The sequence below is a fragment of the Parus major genome, chromosome 2, assembly GCF_001522545.3.
Source record: "Parus major isolate Abel chromosome 2, Parus_major1.1, whole genome shotgun sequence".
Classification (NCBI taxonomy): domain Eukaryota; kingdom Metazoa; phylum Chordata; class Aves; order Passeriformes; family Paridae; genus Parus; species Parus major.
The window spans coordinates 149,009,209-149,017,783 of record NC_031769.1 but is presented as its reverse complement, the minus strand read 5'-3'; positions in this window follow the sequence as shown (position 1 = coordinate 149,017,783).

Here is an 8,575-nt window from a genome sequence, read left to right as displayed (position 1 = left end):
GGATTGTGTCCAGAGGATTCTGGAATATCTCCAGGGAGGGAGACTCCACACCCTCTCTGGGCTCTGTTCAGGGCTTGGTCACTGCCCAGGGAAGAAGTTCTGCCTCATGTCCAGGTGGAACTTCCTGGGGTCACTTCCTGCCTGTCCCTCTTGTGCCATTGCTGACCCCCCAGAGCAGAGCCTGGGCCCTGCTCAGAGCCCTCCCTGCAGACAGGGACAGACAGGGATGAGGTTCCCTCTCAGCTGTGTCTCCTTGAGGCTGTACAGCTCCAGCTGAACGTAATGAAAGCACTGGAACCTCTTTCTTATGGGGAGATGATGAAAAGTTGTTGATGAGATGATTGCCCTGAGAGGTTTTGGAGTTTCCATTCTGAGAAATTTTTAAATGCCACCTGGTCGTGGTGCTGGGTGGTTAGCTCTGGGTGGCCCTGCTGGAGTAGAGAGTTGCACTAGGAGATGTCCAGAAATCTCCAGCTCTTCAGCAAGTAAAGGAAAAAGACAAAATTTTATGTGTAGGGCAGGGAAAAGCCAGGCCAATGTCATCCTCAGGTTTTTCCATCAGCAGTGTCCACCTGGCCAATCTGAACAATCATCCTGGCTGGCCAACCAAGCCAACAAAGAGCTGTGATCAAGATTATGGTGAGAGAGGTACCAGACCTCCACATGAATAAAACCAAATTTAAATACTCCTATTGTTAAAATACTATCAAGGTAAAGTTTTCTTCTTTTTATTTTTCCTTTTTCCCCTTTTTTTCAGTCAAACTAATAGTTCTAATAGCACATAGAGACTCCTTCAAACTGAACTCCTCACCCGCTCTGAAATCCTGTTGCCTGTCATCCGCTGCAGGATCTGCAGCGCGACGTCACACACAGAGCCCCCAAATAAACTTCCGCTCTCATTTCAGGCACCATCTGTGTCCCATTTCTGCAGTGCCTGGCAGAGATTTCTTCCCTTCTATGGAATGTTCCTTCCCCTTGCTGAGCTGCAGACTTCGGAGGTGGGGAAGTCGGCGGGTGGAACGGATCCCAGCTCCGTGCAGACGGAGAGCACTGCACTGGGGCAGTGTCCTTGGGTGGCAGGAGGATGTTGGTGCTCGTCCTTGGTCAGGTGGCCCCAAACCAGGCTCCAGGGCAACCCAGAGAAGGGGTGAAGATGACACTTGGTCATCTGGCTGCAAGAAATGGGAGAGGCTTCACTGGGATGCTGGATGTTAATGGGGGTAGGAGTGGTGAAGTGAGGAAGAGCCAAAGTTGGGGAGAATCATGGAGGGGTCCAAATGCACTGAAACCATGCAGCTGCTCTGGCTCAGTCACAGAACCACAGAACCACAGAGTACCCTGAGCTGGAACAGACCCCCAAGGATCATCGAGTCCAACTCCTGGCCCTGCACAGGACACCCCAACAATCCCAGCATGTGCCCAAGAGTGTTGTCCAAGCACTCCTCGCTCTCTCTCAGTCTTGGTGCTGTGACCATTCCATGAGGAGCTGTTCCAGTGCCCAGCCACCCTCTGGGTGAAGAAACTCTTCCTGAAATCCAGCCTAAACCTCCCCTGACACAGCTTCAGGCTGTTCCCTAAGGTTCCATCACAGCTCACAGAGCAGAGATCAGTGCCCACCCCTCCTCTTCCTCTCAGGAGGAACTTTTGGACTGTGATGGGATCTCCCCTCATTCTCTTCTTCTCCAGCTGAGCAAACCAAGTGCCCTCAGCTGCTCCTCACACGGCTTCCCCAGCTTGGAGTTCACAGTCTTGTCTTCCTCTTATGCAAATAAATTGAGCTTTAATGCATAATTCAGGCAGCTGCAACCCAAACAGATCGTGAAGAGCTTTACCTTAGGCTCTCCACCAAACCAGCTGAATCTCTGCCAATCCCCGTGCCTCAGTTTCCCTCGCTGCAGCACTGACACTTCCCTTCCCTTCCCAAAGAGTGGGAAGATCCAGATTGCAGGTGAAAGTACTCTGTGTTCCCGGCTTGTTTTTGTGTGTTATCCCAGCACGTGTCCCCAGGGATGATGCTGGATTACTCATACACCTCTCGAGTCCTCTGTTTCTCTAATTCCTTTTATTTGCAAGAATTGGGAACAGTCATGCTATCCAGGAAAACACAGCCCTCACAATGCCAGCATCGGCGTCACGGAGCTGTGCTTAGCAGGCTGTTCCTAAGAAATCCCTGGGACTTTCAGGTGCATTCACCTCAAAGTGGGGCGGAAATGGGGAGGAGGAGGTGATTAGAAAGGAGAGCACAGATCGTCTCGGAACACACTGCAAGATGAGGTAAATAACGAGGAAACTGTGTGGGAAAGCAGGTGAGTGATGGGAGATTCAGCATCCTGGGTCACCTTTGATACAGAACATTTCAGATGGCCAGGAAAGATTATGGGATTCATCTGGAAAGAGAGATGCTGCTGGAGATGAATATATAATTATTCATCATATGAATGATTATATCATTCATATATGATATAAAATATCATTTATTAGATATAGATATATAGATCAATAATGAAATCATATTCATTAGTATATTTAATATATAATACTTGGAATATTTTGCCTATCATGGCAAAGGTAAGCCAAGGTTGAGTGATGATGATGTGGATCTGAAGGCTGAAAGGATGAGGATGAGGATGAGGAATCTGTGGTCCAGACAAAGGTCAGCATTGTAAGGATGGAGTTTAAACTGGTTAAGACAGTGAAAATTCTGAGGCTCATCCCAGTCAATATAGGGCAGCTCTCAATGAGCTCTTTCCTGTCCTCCAGAAACAGATGCCAGAAGAGGCGTGTAGGGACTTCCAGGAAAAGGGTTTTGCCCTGTGGTTGCTGGAACCACCCTCCCATCCCTAAAGTTCATTTTGCTGCACAACCCTCTCTGTTGCCACCGTGGCTGATCCCTCTGAGGATGCTCAGGTCTCGTTAGACATCAAGTGGATGAAGAAGTTGTGATGAATCAAAACCTTTTCTTCCCCACTCTCCTTCCATTACTAGTTTTAATGTGTGCATTTTTTATTTTTTATTTTTTTTATTTTTTTAGTGAAAAGCTGAGTCACAAAATTCAGGGAAACACCTGGGGTCTAACCTACTCTTGAAATTGCATTACCCTTTGATTTTGAGGTTGTAGCTCACAACTCTGATATAGGGAGCTATGGAGCAATCTTTATTTTGGTTATCCCAGCTGCCAAAACAAGAGGTGTTCAGACATCTGTTGCCTTGGTGCTACCACATTTAATAACCCTGGTTATTAAATTGATAATCCTGTCTGTGAAGATTTTGTCTAAAAGTGTTAAAACACTTTCTTGATCATTTTGGTAACTTTTGGCTCGTGGGCTCCGCTTCTGGTTGTGGACACTCGCACATTTTGGCAAGAGATAACCAAAATAAAGACTGCTCCATCACACAGAAGCAGGGAAAGCAGGGAAAAGAAAAAGATACCCCTAAGTCAATCTCCATTACTATTATTATTATTAATAATAATAATAATAATAATAATACATTATTTAAAATAATTCTATGGTTTGAAGCACACGGTTTTATAAAAAGCCATGGCAGAGAGGGAAAAAAATCTCATTTTTCAGCCTATCCCAACTGCTCTTCTCCATTTCCCCACAGCAAAAATTCCTGGGAAAGATGGACAAGACGGGAGGGATCTCGTGTCTCCTGGGAGTGACAGCAGAACCCTTGGAACGAGGAGTGGGAATAACTCGTAACACATTCCACAGCCCTGCCGTGCTCTGTCTGTGCCTCCCGCCCACCTGCCAGAGGGAGCCGGGAGGGAAAAGTTCACCTGGAAGGGAAAACAAGCTGTCCCTGGGGGAGGTGAGATGAGGAGGATCCTGTGAAATGCCACCTTCCAGTTCTGAGAGGGACCTTTGGGATCAAACCTGATCTAGGGGCATGAGAGTTGGGCCGGTGAGGGGGACAAAGAGTTCAAAGAGGAGTCTTAACATCTTTATCAATGTAGTCCAGAAAGTTTGGCTCGTTTGGATTAATGAATCTCTTGCATATTCCTTGGGAAGTCTCTCTCTCTCACATTTTCAAACACTGTTTAATTTGCTGCAGTGTGTGAGACCGACTTTTAACAATTTGTCTTGACAGCTGCCAGCCCTGGAATGGGACAAATTCCCCAGCGCTGCTGGAGGATTTATACAGATGGAGCTGTGTTGCAAATGGCTGTAGGCACATTTGCAGGTGTTTGTGGGGTTTTGGCTCCTTCTCCTGACATCAGTCTAATTTATCTTGTTTTTTTTTTTAATAGTTTATGTTCCATCTCCTCCAAGAGAAGATGTTTGACTCATGTGGGAAGTCATGGCTCACTTCCCTGGCCTCAGCTGAGGCTCTCAGAGGTCACTCTGGCCCCTGATTCACACAGTCACAGAATCAGAGTTTGGGTTAGAAAACACCTTAAAGTGAAAACACCATCCAGTTCCAACAGCTTCCACTTGACCAGGTCACTCAGAACCCCATCTGGTCACTTGGATTCTCCATCAGCACATGCATGAGCTGATAAATCATATTTCTGGACATATTTTCTCTTGCTTTCAGGTTCTGCTCTTCTGTAAAAACACTTTTAGGAAGGTCCTTGCATCAAGCTCCAGGCTCCAGCATCTTGTGTCACTTTGTTTCCAAAGTAGGAACCTTAACAGGGCTGGCAGGAAAAAGATTTTCTATATTATTTTTATTTTCTACATTATTTCTATTTTTTTATATTGCCCCTTTTAAGCCAGACACTACTGACAAGACCTGAGACAACAATCCCTGTATAGGAAATTCACTTGTGAGTCCCTTCCAGCTCAAAACATTCTGTGATTTTGTGAAATAGCCAGAGCTGTCCAAGGCTTGGACATTTTGGTGGATGACCACAGACCATCCATAAACTTGGGCTGAGGTTCTGTGCAGGTCCCTCATCTTTACTCCAAAATTATCCAAAATAATAGAAATTTGTTCTATTTCCTGCTTAAATCCAACCTCAGGCAGCTGAGAAGGTGTTACTTTATTTTTTAGGGAAATCTGACCACCACCCCCCCACCTCCAAACCCAGAGCTAACAGGTTTTTCCCTAGAGAAGAACTAAAATTGCAAATGTACTGAGTTTTACGTCTGCTCTCTATATTGAGAGACTGGAAAAAAAAAAAAAAAAAGGAAGAAAAAGAAAACCATCTCAACTTAGAAACTTCAGCTCCAAGTTTAAAGTTAGAGGTGATGATCTTAAGAGCTAAAAATCCTTGGGCTGAAAAAAACAAAAGTACCCACAGTGTATTTTCAAGCCTTCTACTCCTGGTTTTATGTACATCTGCTCTTGGTTTTTATTTAAAGGATTGGCTGCAAAACTTGCAGGGCAAATCTGGAGCCGAGGGAAAGTCTGAGCTCCACTTTTGGAAGCTTTCAGGTGGCTGCAAACCCCGCTTGCCTCAAGCAGCCCAGCACATCCATGGCCACCCTTCAGGATCTTTAACGACTTCAAAACCAGCATTTTGATCAGTCCAAGGGGAAAAAAAAGAAAAATCTGCCGTTTTCTGCGCAGATTTTATGGTTTTCCAAAGCCCATTTCACTTCTCCTCCTCCTCCTCTATAAAATTCTCCTTCTCTCGCTCCTCCTGTGGAGGTGCCAAAGCCTCCTCCATCAATTTGTGAGAACTTCTGCTTGAAAACTGGAGCAGAGAATCACCCACGGAACCAGGCTGGCATGAAAATACCGGAGGCAGAGGCTCTGATGCGAAACGACTCGAGGAGTTTCCCCGTGTCAGGGTGAAAGAAATGGGAATGTGGAATCAGCTCCACCGAAATCTCTGGGGGGTGGGACACCTGCCCAGCCTCTTCTGACCACGGACAGGGATATGGCTCATTAGGAAGACTTTTTTTAATTTCCTCCTACAGCCTTTTAATTAATAGTTTTATCCTTTTGCTCTGCTTGTCTGGGATTTGAAGGGTACCCAAATCTGTTATTTGCTTCTCCCCATGGGGAAAACAAAAACCCCAAACAATTCAGCACGCCAGTCTTTATCCTAAACATTTCCAATTGCTTGGAATGAGGGATTAGAAGGCAAAATTGAATTTCCAAAGCAAAAGAGAAGTTTCCAGCCCATGTGGCATGAGTCAAAGAGGTTAAAAAGCTGATCTAAGTGCATTTTGAGGCCTTACATGCTGTAATTAAAATCACTTTTATACTGGATCCTCATAGTTTTCACATTAAATACTTCCCTGAATTTGCAGAGTTTTGCCAAGGATGTTTTCTGTGCTGTAGATACTTGCTAGGAACCAAACTGAAATCCACCCACCTTTCTTTATGGAATTTCAAACTCTCCCTAGGCTGTCACCTTCTGGATGCTCCCAGAAGCTGCCAGAAGAGTTTTTACTCCTGTCCCAGCCTGAATCCCACCTTGGGCAGGGGAATAAAAATCTCCATATCTAACAAGCAGTAGCAGGAAGCTCCACAATCCTATTTTTTCTCTGCTTTCCTGAGCACAATTTGCATATTTAAATAACCTGCTTCGCCTTGGAATGAGCAGGGCTTCACGTTCTCTCCTTTTCCTCCATTTGCACCCTGCAATAACAAAATCAGGTTTTGCCATTCAAACCTAAGAAAAGGGAGAATCCAAACCCCCAAAACTTAACAGCCCCTTTAATGACCTAAATTGTATTTAATTAATCAGTCACATAGTAAATAATACTATAATAATAATCAGTAATAATCAGCCCACATAGAAAAGCCAAGAAACTTTAAAGGAATTTTGACTGTTTACTTTAGTACCTCTGAGGAACTGAGCTGGGTCCAAAAATTACTTTTTAATTCTCCAGATTTAGTGTTTGGTGTTCAGAGCAAGTCCTGGACTGTTGCTGCCTTTGAATGTTTGGCCTTTTTTTTGTTTTTTGGTTGTTTTTTTTTTAATTTTGGGGTATTTTGTGCATGGTACATGTCCACACCCTGTTTAAGACAGAGTTTAGACAGTGTCAGAAATCCTAACTGAAACTTTTCCAGGGTTTTGTTGGATGACCTGGGTAATAAAAGAACAATTCTGATGCCCATATAGAATAAATCATAGAATCCTGGAATGGTTTGGGTTGGAAGGGACCTCAAAGATCATCCAGTTCCACTCCCTGCCATGGGCAGGGACACCTTCCACTATCCCAGGCTGCTCCAAGCCCTGTCCAGCCTGGCCTTGGACACTTCCAGGGATGGGGCAGCCACAGCTTCTCTGGAAAACCTGTGCCAGGTCCTCCCCACCATCACAGGGAAGAATTTCTTCCCAATATCCATTCCAGCCTGGCCCTCTTGTCAATTAAAAAATTCCCCCTTATCCTCTCACTCCATCCCTTGTCCAAAGTCCCTCTCCAGCTCTCCTGGAGCCCCTTTAGGCTCCAAGGTCTTCCTGGAGCCTTCTCTTTTCCAGGCTGGACAATCCCAGCTCTTCCAGCCTGGCTCCAGAGCAGAGGAGCTCCAGGTCACATTTGTTCTGTATAAGTCACCTGCAACATCATCTGCACGGCTGAACTAAGACTTTGTGCTTTCCCAGAGATCCAGACAGCTCCCACTGCTGAAGGCAGGCAGGGATGGATTTACAGCTCTAAGCTCAGTTTTTAGTAAAGCTGAGCTCTTAGGAGCAGCTGGATGGTGCAGGATCAGCTCCTAGGTCATGGAATTCTTCCTGAGGCTCCCTGGGGCAAAACCTCTCCTTAGCAGTAAAAACCTTGGTATTCCCAGAATCCCTCTGAAGTAATTCCAAATATTTGGTGCCTCAGACCTTGACTCAGCCTTCAGCCACCAAAATGTTGGGGGCCAACCTGAGCTGCTCAGAGGGGGTGAGAGAGGGAAAAGCTGAACTGAATCTGCTGTCAGAGGCTCTGGATGGCAGCTCCCACTGCTGGATCCTTCTCCTGAGGTGAGCAGGGGTGGGCTCCATCCCCCAAAAACGAGAATTCCTTCCCCATCCCCACACGAGCCGTGAGTTTCCAGTGCAGCTCTGAGTACTCCCTTAATGTCTTTGTGCCTGCAGCAGTAATCGCAGGATTATTGCTCCCAAGACATGGAAATAATAATTCTCCCTTTCCCCTTGTAGCTGCCATGTAATTTAGAAAATTAATCTGCATTTTGTTGTTTGCGTGTGCTGCCTCTGCCACAGCGAGAATCCTCTCTGGCAGATCCCAGAGTGGTTTCCCAAGGTTTCTGGAGAACTTGGCCCAGTTTTCTGAGTGGTGAAACTGAAGCATTGGTAAGGGAATTGCTGTTTCCTCGTGCCAGCCATTGGCAGAACAAGGGACAAAGAAGACATGAAATTAACCCTTACATTAAAGTAGCTCTAAGCAACCTGGTCTAGTGGAAGGTGTACCTGCCTTTGGCCAGGGAGCTGGAATTGTGATATTTATGGTCCCTTCCAACCCAAAGCAAAAAGTACTCTGGGAATGCAAACTATCACGAAAACAATCAGTAAAATCCAAATTTCCTGGGTATTTGGCGTTTTTCCCTCCCTTTCCTTCCTTTTCCTTTTCCCTTTTCCCTTTTCCTTTTCCTTTTCCTTTTCCTTTTCCTTTTCCTTTTCCTTTTCCTTTTCCTTTTCCTTTTCCTTTTCCTTTTCCTTTTCCTT